Below are 17,927 nucleotides of genomic sequence, written 5' to 3'. Positions count from 1 at the left end.
CTCTCCTTCCTCTTCATTAAAAGTGTGGACCTCAAATATCCGGGGCCTTCGCTCAAACCTTTCAGATCTTTCCATACAGGTTGCCACTGACAAACCAGACATTATCTGCCTAACAGAAACTTTCCTCTCCCAAGACGTGTCTGACTCCCAAGTATCTCTCCCTGGTTACTCCCTCTTACGGTATGACAGACCTGAGCCTCGTCCTGGTGGAGGTGTTGCTCTCTTCATCAAAGACTCTATTCCTCACTCTCCCTGCACTGCTCTCACTCCCCCACACCCCCAGGAATACCTCTGGCTTCGGCTTCCCCTCCACTCCCACCTCATGTTTATATGTGTACTGTACCGTCCACCGAACAGTGATGACTCCATCTACACCTCACTCTCCGAAAACATGGACCATCTTCTATCTTCTCATCCAAACTCTCTCTTCCTCTTATGTGGCGACTTCAATTGTCATCACGCCAGTTGGCTAGGTGTGGGTACCTCTCTCACCTGCCATGGGACATCAGCAAAAACTTTCTGTGACTCATTGGGACTGACTCAATCGGTCAACTTCCCAACCCGGATCTCAACCAATGGTACTCCATCTCTTCTGGATCTGATTTTGACAAATTTCCCTGACAATATCTGCTGCTCTTCCTTCGCTCCAATTGGTTCTTCTGACCACGTCCTTGTTAAAGTGGACATCTCTCTGGCTGTTATCAGAGAACCACCTCACCGCCGTCGAGTCTGGCATTTCACTCAAGCCGACTGGCAGGGTCTCCGAGCAGCCATCAAACTTACAGACTGGTCTCCTATCACTACTTTCTCAAACATCAACTCATCCTGGGAATTCTTTCAAAGAAACTTGCTCTCCCTCATGCACAGATTTATCCCCTCTCGTGTTCAGTTGTCTTACCCTTCCTCCCGCCCTTGGTTTACTGAAGCTTGTGGCGAGGCAGTTGTCCTGAAACAACTTGCCTTTGCCTCATGGAAAAGCAAACCCAACTGAGAGAGGCAATCTCAGTTCTTTCCACAAAGCTCGGAACAAGTGTGTATCTACCCTCAGGAGAGCCAGAAAACAACATCTTTCTCATCTCAAGTCTGAACTCTCAAAGCTCTCTCCCTCCTCAAAATCCTGGTGGCGTTTAATCAAATCTGTTTCTGGTGATTGTTCCGCCTCCATCCCCTCCTTACCTCAAATGGCCGCACTGCTGATTCCACACGTGATAAAGCTGAATGTCTAAACTCGGTGTTTGCAGCTAAATCTTGTGTCCCAAACCCATCACTATCTCTACCCACTTTACCCAGTCGCACCCAACTGTCCCTGGACTCTGTATCCTTTTCTCCTGACAAGGTGGAAGCTTGCTCTCAAACCTCGAGTCAGATTCTGCAACCGGTCCAGGCGGCATCAGCCCACGTGTCCTCAAAGCCTGCTCTTCTGCTCTTGCTCACCCTCTCTCTGTTCTATTCACCCTCTCATTTTCCCAAGGTCATCTGCCATCTGCTTGGAAATCTGCTAACATCACTGCCCTGCATAAAAAAGGTGCAAAAACAGATCCCTGTAACTACAGACCAATCAGCCTTCTCCCAATCATCAGCAAGGTTATGGAATCCATCATTGCTTCAGACATGAAATCCTTCCTCTTCTCCAATGGCTTGATTTCCAATCATCAATTTGGTTTCAGACCAGGTCACTCTACCCTGGATATGCTGCTACTGCTCTCCCATCAATGGATGGAGGTCCTCAATGCCAGACAGGAAATCCAGGCCGTATCCCTGGACATATCACGTGCTTTTGACACAGTCTGGCACCCTGCCCTACTCACCAAACTCTCTTCCCATGGTATTCAAGGCCATCTCCACTCATGGCTCGCAGACTTCCTCTCCTGTCGCAGTCAACGTGTGGCCCTAAATGGAGTTCTTTCATCCCCTCTTCCTGTGCAGGCTGGAGTTCCTCAAGGTAGCGTTCTGGGCCCTGTTCTTTTTCTGGTTTTCATCAATGATCTCTCGGACTCTCTGGAAAATCCTCTATTTCTCTTTGCCGATGACTCCACCCTCTGCCGTACCATCTGTCATCCCTCAGACCGGCAAGCAGCAGCTTCTTCGCTCACTGCAGATCTGGATAAAATCACAAACTGGTCCAACACGTGGAACATGTCTTTCAATCCACACAAATCTCACACTCTCACTATGTCTCTTCGAAAGGACCGTTTACAAAACCCCCCCATCCACTTTCTCAACAATCCTCTGGAAGAAGTCTTTTCTTTCAAGCTTCTGGGTCTCACTATCTGCCATGACCTTTGCTGGGAAAGTCACATTTCCAACCTTGCCTCAAAAGCCAGTCGCCGACTGGGAATCCTCTGTCGTGCTAAGTCCTTCCTCGGCCCTCTTGAGCTCCTGACTACTTACAAAGCTTTTGTCCGTAGCCTGATGGAGTACTGCTCTCCCCTCTGGGCTGGTGCTCCTGCCTCCCACCTTTCTCGACTTCACGCTGTCGAAACCAGGGCTTTTAAGATCATTGGCATCTCCCGCAATGAAGCTGAGTCTTTGGGCCTCTCACTCAATCACCGCAGGTTGGTCGGTGGTCTTTCTGTCTTCTACCGAGTCCTCTCAGCCTTGCCCCCCTGCTCTCTCTGCGATTTGTCCCAACCACATTTCCACAGGGCGCTCAAGGTCCGCCAACAACCCCCTTCTGGTAAAACTACCAAAATCACGAATCACTGCTCATCTTCACTCTTTCATTCCTCTTTTTTCCCGCCTTTGGAATAAACTTCCTCACTCTATTCTTTCCCATTCTTCCCTCCAGGCTTTCAAAACAGCTGTTCACCACCACCTCTTATCTTCCCCCATCCAAATCCTCGATCTTTTCTACCCCCGATAATCCACCCAAGCCCACTTCCTTCAATTCTCCTGCTTTCCTTCCTGAAAGTCCCTGTAATGTCCATCTTCTCCTCGCCATGTTCCCCGTCCCATCCCCATCCCTCTCCCTTCCACAGTTCACCTGTGTCTGTTCCCCAATGTTTTGTCCCTTCCACTCCCACCCCTCTTGTCTCATGCCTCCTTGCTGTGAGTTGTGTGTTAGCTCTCATACGAGCCTCGACCAAGGTATAGAAAAAAAAAAAAAAAAAAAAAAAAAAAAAAAAAGAAATCTCAGTTTTGAGATAACCTTCGAAAAGTGGAGGTCATTTTGTGCATTTCAAACCTTACCACAAATGGTTGTGGTTGAAAGAGATCTTACATTGGACATTCATCCACAGTTCCACACCCTCCGAAGAAGTCTTGTGGTGTGGTGCAGTCGTGAGAATATGGCCATGACGTTTACACTAAAGGTTGAATGACAAATCTTTCCACCAGGTGTCAGAATGGCCGAGCGGTCTAAGGTGCCAGACTCAAGGCTTTCCAGCTTTCCATGCACTGACATGGTTGGGTGTTCTGGTCTCCACATGGAGTCGTGGGTTCGAATCCCACTTCTGACATTTACTTTTAAAATACTGGTCTGAACTTTCTTTTTCATCACCCACGTGTCCATATGTTTTTGTTTCCCGAGATGGACACGAGTGAGAGTGTGAGTTACAGCACTGGTGGGAATAGTTGAGGGTGAGATAAAGGAGATGAGTTGGAATGGAAGCAAGATGAGTGCAATGAAGTTTTGTTGCTCACACCACTCTCTCTCTCTGGTGTTTCACTCTCTGTTGTCCAAATGGGATTGGATGTATCGTCTGATGCAGTCGCAACAGCAGCGTGACGAGTCCCAAAATAATTCTGGTGACGTGGGTCATCGACGCCATTTTGTATCCATCAATCCCCACTTTCTGATTGCCGTTTTCGTTGTGTGACGGTCGAAATTACATTAAAAAGGTGTTCAGCAAGTCTCTTGCATACGTTGGACACTGTTGTTTGCTTTGAATTAATTCAAATGACAATAATATTTCACAATGGAGATGGAGCGGAGAAATAACAGAGGATAAGAGAGGGAGAAAGTAAAAATATATTTTTCATGTTTGTTTGTATGTTTTTAATTTTTTTGGCAATAAAGTTTTGGATGTCGTGTCGGAATGCTCATGTATGGTTCGACTTCATGAAAAAAAAATGTGGAGAAATTTGTAGACTGGGAGGAGAAACAGGAAGAAAACTTCTTTGCGGTTGTGGGGGAAAAATTCATATTAATGTATTTTAAATTGTAACAACTGGAGTTTCAGAAATGGAACTTTTATGCTGCAAGTTGAATTGGCTGTCATCTCTGGCCAAAAGACTTTTGCCCTCAATGATAAGAAATGTGTTGTTCTGGAGCAGAGTGACCGAGCTGATAAAGGAACCTTTGCTTCGAAACTGTACGAAGTGGCTTTTGGTCGAAAGAACACGTCTACAGTCTGGGTGAATATCCCCCAACCTCTCTCTCATGAAAGTATAAAATGCTTTGAAAGGTGAATTGTTTTCAGTGCAAGCATGTGGGGAAGTATCGTATCTCAGTGGCTTGTACTCTTTGGAACTGACCATGTACCAGGTTAGAATAAAACTCTCTGATGTAATGTAGAAGTGAATTGAATCGGGTTGGTCTATCTGTGAACTAAAGTAAGAATAAATGAAATAGTCCCAAATAATCTTGCAATCAATGGGTATTCTTTCGTTCATTGTCCGAGGGTGAGAAGTGTATGGTGTATAATTAGAAAATAAATTGTTTCACATGGAAGGACTTGTGTGGACATCAGTTTTATCAGTGTCGATAGGGTTTTTGTCGGATTTTATAATCAAATCGGACAAACGTTAAACCCTGTCTGTCGTCAAATAGGATTCCACAATCGGCCAGTAAGAATCCGTCAGGAGGACAACGATCACAACAAGGTGGGTTAAAAAATCCACGTCAGGGTCTTGAAGGTGTCCTTAGGGTCTCAAAGGTAAAAGGGATCATCAGGGTCTTCAGGGGTCTCATGGTTCTTGTGGGTCTTTCGCATCTTACAGATCTTTTGAGACGACAGGATTTTGTGCACACGATACACATTTACATTGAGAATTTATGCCCCCCTTTGCCCCCCACGCCCTTGCGTGAAGCCGCGGCCACATCGCCCATGCTTTCCCACACAGAAAGTTGTATTTGTTCCCCAAGTTTGGAGCTCGCAACTAACAAGATGTGGCCGTGCACAAGGAACGAAGAAAGGCAGTCAGGCACACAGCGAGACAATAGCATGTACATTTATGTGTGTGTTTGTATATATTGTTACGAATTTCGGCCCGCCCGGCGTGCGATCGGCCACGGAACTCAAATCGCGACGCGTCGCCCACCGGAACGGACAATTCAGTCATGACACTCTTGCAACTACCGCCAAGGAGCTAGCCAGGGGTGGGGTTTAACCTCACCACAACCCAGTCCGCATTCTACCCGCGCGAAATAGGGTGAATCGCGAATGTCGATATACCTAAGTACCCGCGCGGGTCGCATACCGATGAGTTGTACCACGCCGCAGGTCGACTCCGGACATGAACCGCTTAAGCGGCTCGTTCCGTGCTGCAGGGATAACCGAGCGGAGTTATCGCCGACCTCGACGGTTCAGATTATTAACTGGGTGTCAAAACCCACGACCAATCCCTTACGTGATGCAAGATGCCACTTTCAATGGGGAAAGAGCTGACGAACGGGATACATTTCACACAAGCACTTTTATTACAAAGCACATATTGCACACACAACACAAGCAAGGAATCATGCAATACACAAGCAACAAATAGAATGCAAAAGCAATACGACCGACAATAATTATTATTTACAAGCACTTCCACAGTTTCGACCTGGCAGGACACGGCGCCACAGCATGCAAACAAAAACAAAGAAAGACCTCGCTCACAGGCAAGGGGGTAGACGGGGTCCGTCTACCCCCTTTATGGTCGTGGGCCGTGGATGACCGTAAAGGCCCATGAGAACGAAGGGTCTTACCCGCACCCTCGTGGTGCGACGGTGGTTGGGTCGCGATGTCTCGTCCCAATGGCAACTAGGGTAGCCGCGCCTGATCTCGGGCCTTGCAACGGTGGGCAGGTCGTGAAGCCTTCTCCCGACGACCACGAGGACAAGACTTCCACCCGAATGCCCCAAGTCTGTCTGCAACGAAGAGTTGGAGCGAGACTTCCACACGACTGCCCCAAGTCTGTCTAAGACGAAGACTTGGCCCAAGACCACGACGACCAAGAATCCACACGACTGCCCCAAGTCTCTGCTATCCGCGCCCGCTTTTCCAGGTGCTACTCTTTCCCATTTATTACTCCTGCGCCCGCCCTGCCCTTCGCGGAGCGTGGGTGGGGGGAGGAACATTCCAGAGAAATTGGGGTGGGAGTTGAGTTCCAACCGTCAAACTTGTTTACCGGAGGAGAAATTGGGGTGGGGCTGGTTTCGTTGCTCCTTTCGTGACTTTGTGGTGTGGATGGCGTGGTTGTTGAGATGGCGTGGTTGTTGAGATGGCGTGGTTGTTGAGATGGCGTGGTTGTTGAGATGGCGTGGTTGTTGAGATGGCATGGTTGTTCCAAAATAACGACAGGTAAAGAAAAATGGCTCACTCAAAGCGTCGCAGCCCGGATGAATCATACGTATTCCCTCTAAACAACGGGTGTGGACTAACTACACATGAACTTATCGATATATCTAACCTGAGGACCTTTCTGGTGTCTTGCAAATTTCCACAGCCGTAACAGTATATATATGTATATGTATATATTTTGTCAGGTCAGGTTCGATCTGTGACCTGCTACAGGTACCATGTAAACCTGTACTAATCTGTTCCATGGTCGGGTTGTCGGCGACTAAACCGTCTCCCCCACCAGGTTTTCTGGTGAGGGGGGTGTTTGGATATGGACACCCAGTAGGATTAAAAACAAAACCTATCAAAGGGCGGAGGAGCTCCTTGTGAGCCAACGGCCATCCATATCTAGTGCCCAACTGTGTCTGCAGACGTCCTAATGCAGTTGGGTTACTTCTTATTAGGAGGTTGGTGGCAGGATTTGCACTCCGGCCACCGTAAAACCCTTCATTCCGCAAAACGCAAAACGCAAAAAAATCTGAAAACCCACTCCGTGGGAGTACCTCCTGTGCAGCTTCCCTTCGCAGGGCAGCTCACCGGATGACGGGATTGGGGCAAAGCCTTCGGGACCCCCAATCTTTGATAGGAGGGAAACCACGGGGTAACATCCCTGGGTCAGATTGCGGGAGAGTGTGTCGGAGTGGTGCTGAGGTGTCGTCCACCAGACGGCGGTCTCCTTGGGTTAACCTGAGGCGGTCCCTTCGGGTGGGTGCCTGGAATGTCCTATCCCGAAGAGAGGATGATCACCTGTCTCTGTTATCATCTGAGCTCAAGCGTTTGGACATCGGGATTGCAGCTCTCTCTGAGGTTCGGAGACCGGATTGCGGCGAGATAATGGTGGGTGGTTACACCTACTATTGGTCTGGTCGCTTTGATGGTTACCATACCCAAGGAGTTGCTGTAGCTGTGTCCAATAAGCTGACCCCAATGATAATTGAGGTAACACCGGTCAACGAGCGTATTATGAGATTAAGGATTCGTCACTCCTTCGGTGTCATTTCTGTGGTCTCTGTTTATGCTCCAACTGAGGCGAGTGATCTCACCGTGAACAATGCATTCTACGCCACGCTCGAGTCTGTGGTTAATCAGTGCCCCAGACGAGATACACTTCTAGTCTTGGGGGATTTCAATGCATCGACTGGAACTGATAGGGATGGTTATGAGGTGTGTGTTGGTCCCCATGGGTCAGGAACTATGAACCAGAATAGCACTAAGTTCCTTGACTTTGCAAGAAGTCATGGACTTCGGGTGGCTGGTTCATGGTTTCAGCGCCCACAAGCTCATCGCTGGACTTGGTATTCCAACGCTGGCGGTGTGGCAAAGGAGATTGACCATGTCCTCATTGACGGTCGTTGAAGGATGATCCAGAACTGCAGGGTCTACCGGAGTGCTCAGTTCCTCAATACTGACCACAGGCTTGTTGTAGCAACTCTAAAGCTGCACCTTAAATCCTGGAGAATGGTACCATCCCAGCCTAGGCTGGATGTTGCCAAGCTCAGGGATGAGAGAGTAGCTGAGGAGTTTGCGAACAGGCTGAGTGGACACTTGGGGGGTCTGGGTGCTTTGGGGGGTCCTGAAGAGTTGTGGAGTGCCTTTAAGACCACCGTCCTTGATGTTGCCGGTGGATGTCTTGGAACTCACCACAGGGCAAAGAAGAATTTTGTCTCTCAAGGGACACTGGATACCATTGACCAGAGTCGCAGGGCCAGGCTGAATGGCAGAGCTGAGCTGTTCAGGGAGCTGAGGCATAAAACTGTACGTGCACTGAGGGTGGACAAGGAGGCCTATGTGCGAGGAATCTGTGAGGGGGTAGAGCATCACTTGTGGACAGGTGATTCTCGTCCCGCTTACAGGGGAATTCGCGCATTACGTTCATCCAAGCCCATCCCTCGGAGCACTGCAGTTCGAGCAGAGAGTGGTAGGCTCTTGATAGAGGAGTCTGAAGTGAAGGTTCGCTGGGCCGGTTACTTTGAGCGGTTGTACCAGGCTGATCCCCCAGCTGTCGAGTTGGACGTCAAGGGTGTTACAATCCCTGTTGCTGACCCACGAATCAACTGTGGTCCACCTTCGCTTGTGGAAACACAGGCTGCAGTGAACCAGTTGAAATGGGGCAAAGCTCCAGGGATTTGTGGCATCCATGCCGAACTTCTCAAGGCTGGTGGAAATGCTGCACTCGTGTCGTTGCATGCAGTTTTGTGCTCTGCCTGGAACACAGGCATCATCCCAACTGACTGGAAGAGGGGCCTTGTTGTCCCTCTCTGGAAAGGGAAGGGTGATCGCCAAGACTGCAACAACTACCGAGGGGTGACGCTGCTCTCAGTGCCGGGCAAGGTCTTTTCTCGGATAATTCTTGATAGGGTTCGCCACCATCTGCTTGAGCACCAGCGTCCAGAGCAGTCAGGCTTTACACCAAAGAGGTCAACGATTGACCGTATCCTTGCCCTTCGTGTCCTCACCGAACGCAGTCGAGAGTTTCGGCAGGGGCTGCTTGCAGCCTATGTTGATCTCTGTAAAGCGTTCGATTCAGTGAATCGGGATGTCCTCTGGAGGATTCTTGGTCTTCGTGGGGTGCCACCAAAACTGATCGATCTGATGTATGAACTCTACTCTGGTTCTGAGAGTGCTGTGAAGTGTGGTGGTACCACCTCTGACTTTTTTCCAGTTGTTACTGGAGTTCATCAGGGATGTGTACTTGCCCCCACACTTTTCAGCACTTGTATGGACTGGATTTTAGGGAGGATGTCGGAGAGATAAAGTTGCGGTGCATCGTTTGGGAATGTCAAGATCTCGGACCTTGATTTTGCAGACGATGCAGTCATCTTTGCGGAGACTTTAGACATCCTTTTGGGGCCCTCGCGGTGCTGAATGAAGAGTTGGAGCCGCTGGGATTACGGGTTTCTTGGGTCAAAACTAAGATCCAGGCCTTCGGTGACATCTTGGATGCTGCTGTCCTGTCTGTGTCTGTTTGTGGTGAGGATGTTGAGGTCGTGGAGAGATTCACTTACCTTGGCAGTGATATTCATGTCTCTGCTGGCTGCGAGTCAGAGGTCAATAGACGTCTGGGTCGGGCCTGGGGAGTCATGGATTCACTGGATCATGGGGTGTGGTGCTGCCGGTACCTGTGCGGGAGGACGAAAGTCCGAGTCTTCAGGTCCTTGGTACTTCCAGTCTTGCTCTATGGATGCGAGACTTGGACTCTGACCAAGGATCTGAGACGGAGACTTAATTCCTTTGGTACCAGGTGTCTTCTGAGAATCCTTGGCTATCGCTGGTCGGATTTTGTGTCCAACGAGCGGTTGCTGAGAGAGACTCGGATGAGATTTGTTACCTGCATAGTCTGTGAGCGTCAGTTGCGGCTGTATGGACATGTGGCTCGTTTTCCTGATGCTGATCCTGCTCACCAGATTCTCTCAGCGAGGGAATCTCATGAGTGGAGGAGGCCAGTGGGCCGACCACGTGCCTCATGGTTGCAGCAGGTTGACCACCATCTCAAGGAGATGGGGATGGGCCTGGCATGTGCCTGGGGGATGGCCCGACGGAGGGCCCTGGAGTACCGACGGAAAGTGGACGCAGCGACGCGCTGTTCTGGCACATGCTCCCATACCTGACCTGACCTGATATATATATATATATATATATATATATATATATATATATATATATATGTATATATATATATATATATATATATATATATATATATATATATGTTGTTACGGATTTCAGAATCTGATCCGACGACTGCATTCCAACATCCAGGTCCTCAGATAGTTATTTTCCTCATTGCATGTCCAGGATAGACGCATCCCCATGTCCAGTGGGATTCTAAATGTGATGCGTTGAGAAGGTAAAAGAAGAGATCCTCTCTCTCATGGAAACCTTTTTCTCTTGACAACAGACACAATCATGCGTGTTGACACCAGTTTCTTTCACCGACGCCGCCGCCCGCATTTTGCCCTCGACGTTTGGACACCCTGTTCCACAGCTCTTCGGACGCCAACTGTTTTTTTTTTCATGTCAGGATGAACAATGAGGGAAAATTGTTATTGACGTTTTATGAGCGCTTCACGTTCGTTCTCAGTTATTCTGACAAACGGCAGCTTTTTGCAAGACCAGCATCACAGACATGACATCATGAGCGAGGAATAACAACGGGACGTGCAGGTGTCACGTTAATGATTCACAAGTGGGGACGGGTGGATTTGTGGAAAGTCTTGCTGCCGAGACAGGCCGCCTATTAAAATATGGAGAGGTCCGTTTTTGACAGGTGGCGCACGCGCACAGATCAGTCGACGATGAGTCAGTTTGTCAGTCAGTGGCGTCAGTTTCTCCAATCCAGTCAGACGGGGGCATGCGAGAACGCGCAGTTCAGTCGACAACGAGTGACTTGGAGAGTCATTCGACAACGAGTCAGTTCGTGAGTCATTTGGCGATAGCAGTTTGCGATTCTGACAGCTTCATCATTCCAGTCACACGGTCGCTTCGTCATTCCAGTCAGACGGTCGCTTATTCGTTCCAGACAGACGGACGCTTCATCATTCCAGTCAGACGATCGCGTCATCCGTTGCAGTCAGATGGTCGCTTCATCATGCCAGTCAGGCGGCTGCTTCACCGTTCCAGTCAGACGGCTGCTTCTTCATTCCAATCAAACGGCCGCTTCATCGTTCCAGGAAGACGGTCGCTTCATCCGTGCCAGTCAGATGTTATCTTCATCCGTTCCAATCAGACGGTTGCTTCATCGTTACAGTCAGACAGTCACTTCATCAATGCCAGTCAGAGGGTCGCTTCATCGTTCCAGTCAGATGGTTGCCTCATCGTTTCACTCAGACGGTTGCTTCATCGTTCCAGTCCGACGGTTGTTTCATCGTTCCAGTCAGATGGTCACTTCATCGTTCCAGTCCGACGGTTGCTTCATCGTTCCAGTCAAACGGTTGCTTCATCGTTCCAGTCAGACGGTTGCGTTCGTTGTTCAAAAGTAATCGAACGTTCCACAAATTTAATGTGGGTGGTGGCCCCAGGTCCGGCTCTTCCGAGGACAAACAGTGATTAAACCCTCTCATAATAAACTTGGTACCCATTGCCGTCACAATATATATGTATATATGTACGTATAAAAAAAGAAATATATATATATATATGTGCAGTATATATGTGCACACACGCACACACGCGCACACGCACACACACACACACACACACACACACACATACACACACACACACACACACACACACACACACACACACACACACACACGTTACAATGAAAACGACATTTTGTGAAAACATTAAATACTAGAAGGGCACTCGGTAGACGACTCGGTAGAGTGCATACTCTTCCACATAATTCCTGATCCATGAGAACATATCGAACCCAATATATTTTTGAAACCCCATGCGAAAACATCGTTTTTGGCCCGATTTCTCAATGGTCAAGAATCACTTCAGAAATTATCAGATCCGAATCCGGAATAGGATCTTCACCAAAATTGAATCAATTCTTCGTTGCCACACATTAAATATGACCACCAAGTTTAGTCCGAATCTGTCTCCAACTGTTTGAGATATCCTGACACAAACAAACAGACAAACAAAGAAGAAAACGTCATGCAGAGCCTGACACTTGCAAAATCCAAAAACAAATTTGACCTAAAAAATTATAGGTGGTTGAATTCAATGACCAAATATGTAACTCCTCTTCAAATGTTAAGTCAATGGGATGAAAAATGAGGATTTTAGAAATTCGGCCCAAATTAACCTTTTGGCCTGTTTTGATATTTAGGCCTTTTCCCTCAAAATTAATAGGTGATTGACTTCAGTGACCTGATATGCAAATTCTCTTCAATTTTCAAGTTTCTCCAAGATCAGATGAAAATTGAGGATTTTAGAAACACAAACTTAGTTGTTGACCTTCGGCCTATGTTGACCTTTTGGTCCACGTTGGCCTCAAAAATAATTGGCTCGTTGCAACATTTCACCTGTAATATATATCGGCTTCAAATTTCAAGTCAATCGGATGAAAATTGAGGATTTTACAAATACCACCTTTGTTGTTGACCTTGGGACTATGTTGACGATTTGGTTAATGTTAACCTAAAAATAATATGCTGGTTTAATTCAGCGACCGGTAATATTAATCCTCTTCAAATTTCAAGTCAAAACAGATGAAAATTGAGGATATTAGAAACACCACCTGATTTGTTGACCTTTGACATATGTTGACCTTTTGACATTTTCTCCTCAAAAACAATCGGCTTCTTCATGACCAAAAACTCCACCATGTGGTGAAGTTTCGTGAAGATCGGTTTTAAATTGTGACCTGGAGGCAACAAAGAGACAGACAGAGATGGGGGAAAACATAATCACCTTCACCTTCAATGGTGGAGGTAAACATGAAACCCTTTTGATGGTGGTCCCACATGATACAGTACTATCGTGTAAATGTATATAACTTCACTGTAAATACACAGCTTTACATTTCCAACGTTGTGATGAACAAACTGGACAGGTCACTGATCCCTCCTCCCTCACGAGGTTCTTCTTTGAATGTGGCTCTCAACCAGGGCAGGTTGGTCATGTGGACGATCGAGCTTACGGCACACAATGGTCCACCTTCTTCAACCTCAGTTTTGGGATAACCCTCGAAAAGGGAAGATCATTTTGTGCATTTAAAACCTGACACAAATAATTGTGGTTGAAAGAGATCTTACATTGGACATTCATCCACAGTTCCACACCCTCCGAAGAAGTCTTGTGGTGTGGTGCAGTCGTGAGAATATGGCCATGACGTTTACACTAAAGGTTTAATAACAAACCTTTCCACCAGGTGTCAGAATGGCCGAGCGGTCTAAGGCGCCAGACTCAAGGCTTTCCAGCTTTCTGTGCACTGACATGGTCGGGTGTTCTGGTCTCCACATGGAGTCGTGGGTTCGAATCCCACTTCTGACATTAACTTTCAAAATGCTGGTCTAAACTTTCTTTTTCATCACCCACGTGTCCATATGTTTTTGTTTTCCGAGATGGACACGAGTGAGAGTGTGAGTTACAGCACTGGTGGGAATAGTTGAGGGTAAGATAAAGGAGATGAGTTAGAACGGAAGCAAAATGAGTGCAATCAAGTTTTGTTGCTCACACCACTCTCTCTCTCTCTCTCTGGTGTTTCACTCTCTGCAGTCCAAATTGGATTGTGTGTATGATCTGCTGCACTCGCAACAGCAGCGTGACGAGTCCCAAAATAATTCTGGTGACGTGGATCATCGACGCCATTTTGTATCCATCAATCCCCACTTTCTGATTGCCGTTTTCGTTGTGTGACGGGCGAAATTACGTTAAAAAGGTGTTCAGCAAGTCTTCTTGCATACGTTGGACACTGTTGTTTGGTTTGAATGAATTCAAATGACAATAACATTTCACAATGGTGATGGAGCGGAGAAATAACAGAGGATGATAAGAGAGGGAGAAAGTAAAAATATATTTTTCATGTTTGTTTGTATGTTTTTCATTTTTTTGGCAATAAAGTTTTGTATGTCGTGTCGGAATGCTCATGTCTGGTTCGACTTCATGAAAAAAATGTGGAGAAATTTGTAAACTGGGAGGAGAAATGGGAAGAAAACTTCTTTGGGGTCTTGAAGGTGTCCAAAGGGTCTCAAAGGTAAAAGGGGTCTTCAGGGTCTTCAGGGGTCTCATGGTTCTTGTGGATCTTTTGCGTCTTACAGATCTTTTGAGACGACAGGATTTTGTGCACACGGTATACGTTTCATTGAGAATTTGCGCCCCCCTTTGCCCCCCATGCCCCTGCGTGAAGACGCGGCCACATCGCCCGTCACACAACGAAAACGGCAATCAGAAAGTGGGGATTGATGTATACAAAATGGTGTCGATGATCTCCGTCACCAGAATTATTTTGGGAATCGTCACGCTGCTGTTGCGAGTGCATCAGACGATAAACCCAATCCCATTTGGACGACAGAGAGTGAAACACCAGAGAGAGAGAGGGAGTGGTGTGAGCAACAAAACTTCATTGCACTCATCTTGCTTCCATTCCAACTCATCTCCTTAATCTCACCCTCAACTATTCCCACCAGTTCTGTCACTCACACTCTCACTCGTGTCCATCTCGGGAAACAAAAACATATGGACACGTGGGTGATGAAAAAGAAAGTTTAGACCAGCATTTTAAAAGTTAATGTCAGAAGTGGGATTCGAACCCACGACTCCATGTGGAGACCAGAACACCCGACCATGTCAGTGCATGGAAAGCTGGAAAGCCTTAAGTCTGGCGCCTTAGACCGCTCGGCCATTCTGACACCTGGTGGAAGAATTTCTTATTAAACCTTTTGTGTAAACGTCACGGTCATATTCTCACGACTGCACCACACCACAAGACTTCTTCGGAAGGTGTGGAACTGTGGATGAATGTCCAATGTAGGATCTCTTTCAACCACAATGAATTTGCGTAAGGTTTTAAATGCACAAAATCACCTCCCATTTTCGAGGGTTATCCCAAAACTGAGGTTGAAGAAGGTGGACCATTGTGTGCCGTAAGCTCGATCGTCCACATGACCTTCCTGCTCTGGTTGAGAGCTGCATTCAAAGCAGAACCTCGTGAGGGAGGAGGGATCAGTGACCTGTCCAGTTTGTTCATCACAACGATGGAAATGTAAAGCTGTGTATTTACAGTGAAGTTATATACATTTACACGATAGTACTGTATCATGTGGGACCACCATCAAAAGGGTTTCTTGTTCACCTCCACCACGGATGGTGAAGGTGATTATGTTTTCCCCCATCTCTGTCTGTCTGTTTGTTGCCTCCAGGTCACAATTTAAAACCGATCTTCACGAAACTTCACCACATGGTGGAGTTTTTGGTCATGAAGAAGCCGATTGTTTTTGAGGAGAAAATGTCAAAAGGTCAACATAGGTCAAAGGTCAACAAATCAGGGGGTGTTTCGAAAATCTTCAATTTTCATCCGTTTTGACTTGAAATTTGAAGAGGATTTATATTACCGGTCGCTGAATTAAACCAACATATTACTTTTGAGGTTAACATCGTCCCAAGGTCAACAACTAAGGTGGTATTTGTAAAATCCTCAATTTTCATCCGATTGACTTGAAATTTGAAGAGGATATATATTACAGGTGAATTGTTTCAACGAGCCAATTATTTTTGAGGCCAACATGGACCAAAAGGTCAAATTGGCCGAAGGTCAACAATTAAGTTGGTGTTTCTAAAATCCTCAATTTTCATCTGATCTTGGAGAAACTTGAAAATTGAAGAGAATTTGCATATCAGGTAACTGAAGTCAATCACCTATATATTATGTCATATAATGTATTATGTCAATCAATACCGAGTGTATTATGAGAGGGGTTAATCACTGTTTGTCCGAGGAAGAGCCGGACCTGGGGCCACCACCCACATTAAATTTGTGGAACGTTGGATTACTTTTGAACAACGAACGCCATCCAGTTAACCATGAGTTCCAGTGTCCACAGTATAAATATTCCGTTTTACTTGAGGTCACATGGTTGCCTGAATGGGGAGTGCGCCCTCCGCAAAGCACCAATATTATCTCGATTAGATTTTTATTAAGGCAGCTGAGCATTTAACCGCTGGTGCGTGACGACGATTATTGGTGAAGTCGTGTGGTAATTACCTCCCAGTCTATCTAGGTTCAGACAATGCTGGATCAATGGAAGGAACGGACAAGCACGGACAGGTTGGAACGTCAACAAATAATTTATTCACAAGAAAAAAAATAGATAAAAAGAACTTTTTATTTTCGTGAGTTAAAAATAAATACATAAAAATAAATACAAAAATAAATACTAACAAAATCAATCAAAATGATCGCAAGCAAATAAATAATTAATCAGGCAAAATCAATGACAGTGAAAGGAAAAGAGACAAAGAGCAGATGCTTATCGGGGATTGACTTAATTTACAACTAAACACAGACAAGGGTACCCAGCAGATCATTGAGGGGGGGGGTTGGGGGGGAAAAAACCGTCTTGTTCACCAAAGAGAAGTCATTCGTCAAACAAAAACGTCCTGAAATGTGTGAGCGTGCCTTGTCCGTTGCCAGCACCCAGCCTTGCCGTGCACCCACTCTCAAACTTAAACAGGCTTAAACAAACAGGCTTAAACGCCAGTCTACGTCACCCCCAAGAAACAGGAACGTCAGGAGCAACCGTCTGACTGGAACCGACGAAGCGACCGTCTGATTGGAACGATGAAGTGACCGTCTGATTGGAACGATGAAGCGACCGTCTGATTGGAACGATGAAGCAACCATCTGACTGGAACGATGAAGCAACCGTCTGACTGGCACGGATGAGGCAACCGTCTGACAGGAACGACGAAGCGACCGTCTGACTGGAACGATGAAGCAACCGTCTGACTGGCACGAATGAGGCAACCGTCTGACAGGAACGACGAAGCGACCGTCTGACTGGAATGATGAAGCTGTCAGAATCGCAAACTGCTATCGCCAAATGACTAACGAACTGACTCGTTGTCGAATGACTCTCCAAGTCACTCGTTGTCGACTCAACTGCACGGGCTCGCATGCCCCGTCTGACTGGATTGGACTAACTGACGCCACTGACTGACAAACTGACTCGTTGTCAACTTATCTGTGCACGTGCGCCACCCGCCAAAACGGACCTCTCCATATTTTAATAGGCGGCCTGTCTCGGCAGCACAGACTCTCCACAAATCCACCCGTCCCCACTTGCGAATCATTAACGTGACACCTGCACGTCCCGTTGTTATTCCTCGCTCATGATGTCATGTCTCTGATGCTGGTCTTCGCAAAAAGCTGCCGTTTGTCAGAATTACTGAGAACGAACGTGAAGCGCTCATAAAACGTCAATAACAATTTTTCCTCATTATTCAGCCTGACATGAAAAAAAACAGTTGGCGTCCTTCGAGCTGTGGAACAGGGTGTCCAAGCGTCGAGGGCAAAATGCGGGTGGCGGCGTCGGTGAAAGAAACTGGTGTCAAGGCACATGATTGTTTCTGTTGTCAAGAGAAAAAGGTTTCCATGAGAGAGAGGATCTCTTCTTTAACCTTCTCAATGCATCACATTTAGAATCCCACTGGACATGGGGATATGTCTATCCTGGACATGCAATGAGGAAAATAACTATCTGAGGATTTGGATGTTGGAATGCAGTCGTCGGATCAGATTCTGAAATCCGTAACAACACACATCCGTTGTTACGGATGAAATCCGTAACAATTTGTTTTGATGCATTTTCACAAACTCTAACAGATTCCATTCAAATTCGGTACGATTATGGCTTTTGGTCCAACTTAGGTCAATGGCGATAAATTTTTTCCATTACATTTCCGATATTCGAAAAAATCGATAAATCG

The 17,927-nt window shown here is 46.8% G+C and overlaps 3 non-coding genes across 3 annotated transcripts; 2 read left to right on the top strand and 1 right to left on the bottom strand.

Moving 5' to 3' along the window:
- The first annotated feature begins 3,338 nt into the window (after positions 1–3,338).
- Positions 3,339–3,458, top strand: TRNAL-CAA (transfer RNA leucine (anticodon CAA)). Its single transcript has 2 exons — positions 3,339–3,376; positions 3,413–3,458. It is a non-coding gene; the product is annotated as a tRNA-Leu (tRNA).
- Positions 3,459–13,373: 9,915 nt separating this feature from the next.
- Positions 13,374–13,493, top strand: TRNAL-CAA (transfer RNA leucine (anticodon CAA)). The gene is made up of 2 exons: positions 13,374–13,411; positions 13,448–13,493. It is a non-coding gene; the product is annotated as a tRNA-Leu (tRNA).
- A 1,238-nt stretch (positions 13,494–14,731) lies between these two features.
- On the bottom strand, positions 14,732–14,851 carry TRNAL-UAA (transfer RNA leucine (anticodon UAA)). The gene is made up of 2 exons: positions 14,814–14,851; positions 14,732–14,777 (listed from the first exon to the last, which is right to left on the bottom strand). It is a non-coding gene; the product is annotated as a tRNA-Leu (tRNA).
- Between the last annotated feature and the right edge of the window lie 3,076 nt (positions 14,852–17,927).

Source organism: Eptatretus burgeri, chromosome 5, assembly GCF_056783735.1.
Source record: "Eptatretus burgeri isolate ZD-2024b chromosome 5, Ebu_testis_v1, whole genome shotgun sequence".
Classification (NCBI taxonomy): domain Eukaryota; kingdom Metazoa; phylum Chordata; class Myxini; order Myxiniformes; family Myxinidae; genus Eptatretus; species Eptatretus burgeri.
The sequence above is the reverse complement of the archived record's forward strand: the minus strand, read 5'-3'. Positions and strand labels throughout refer to the sequence as shown.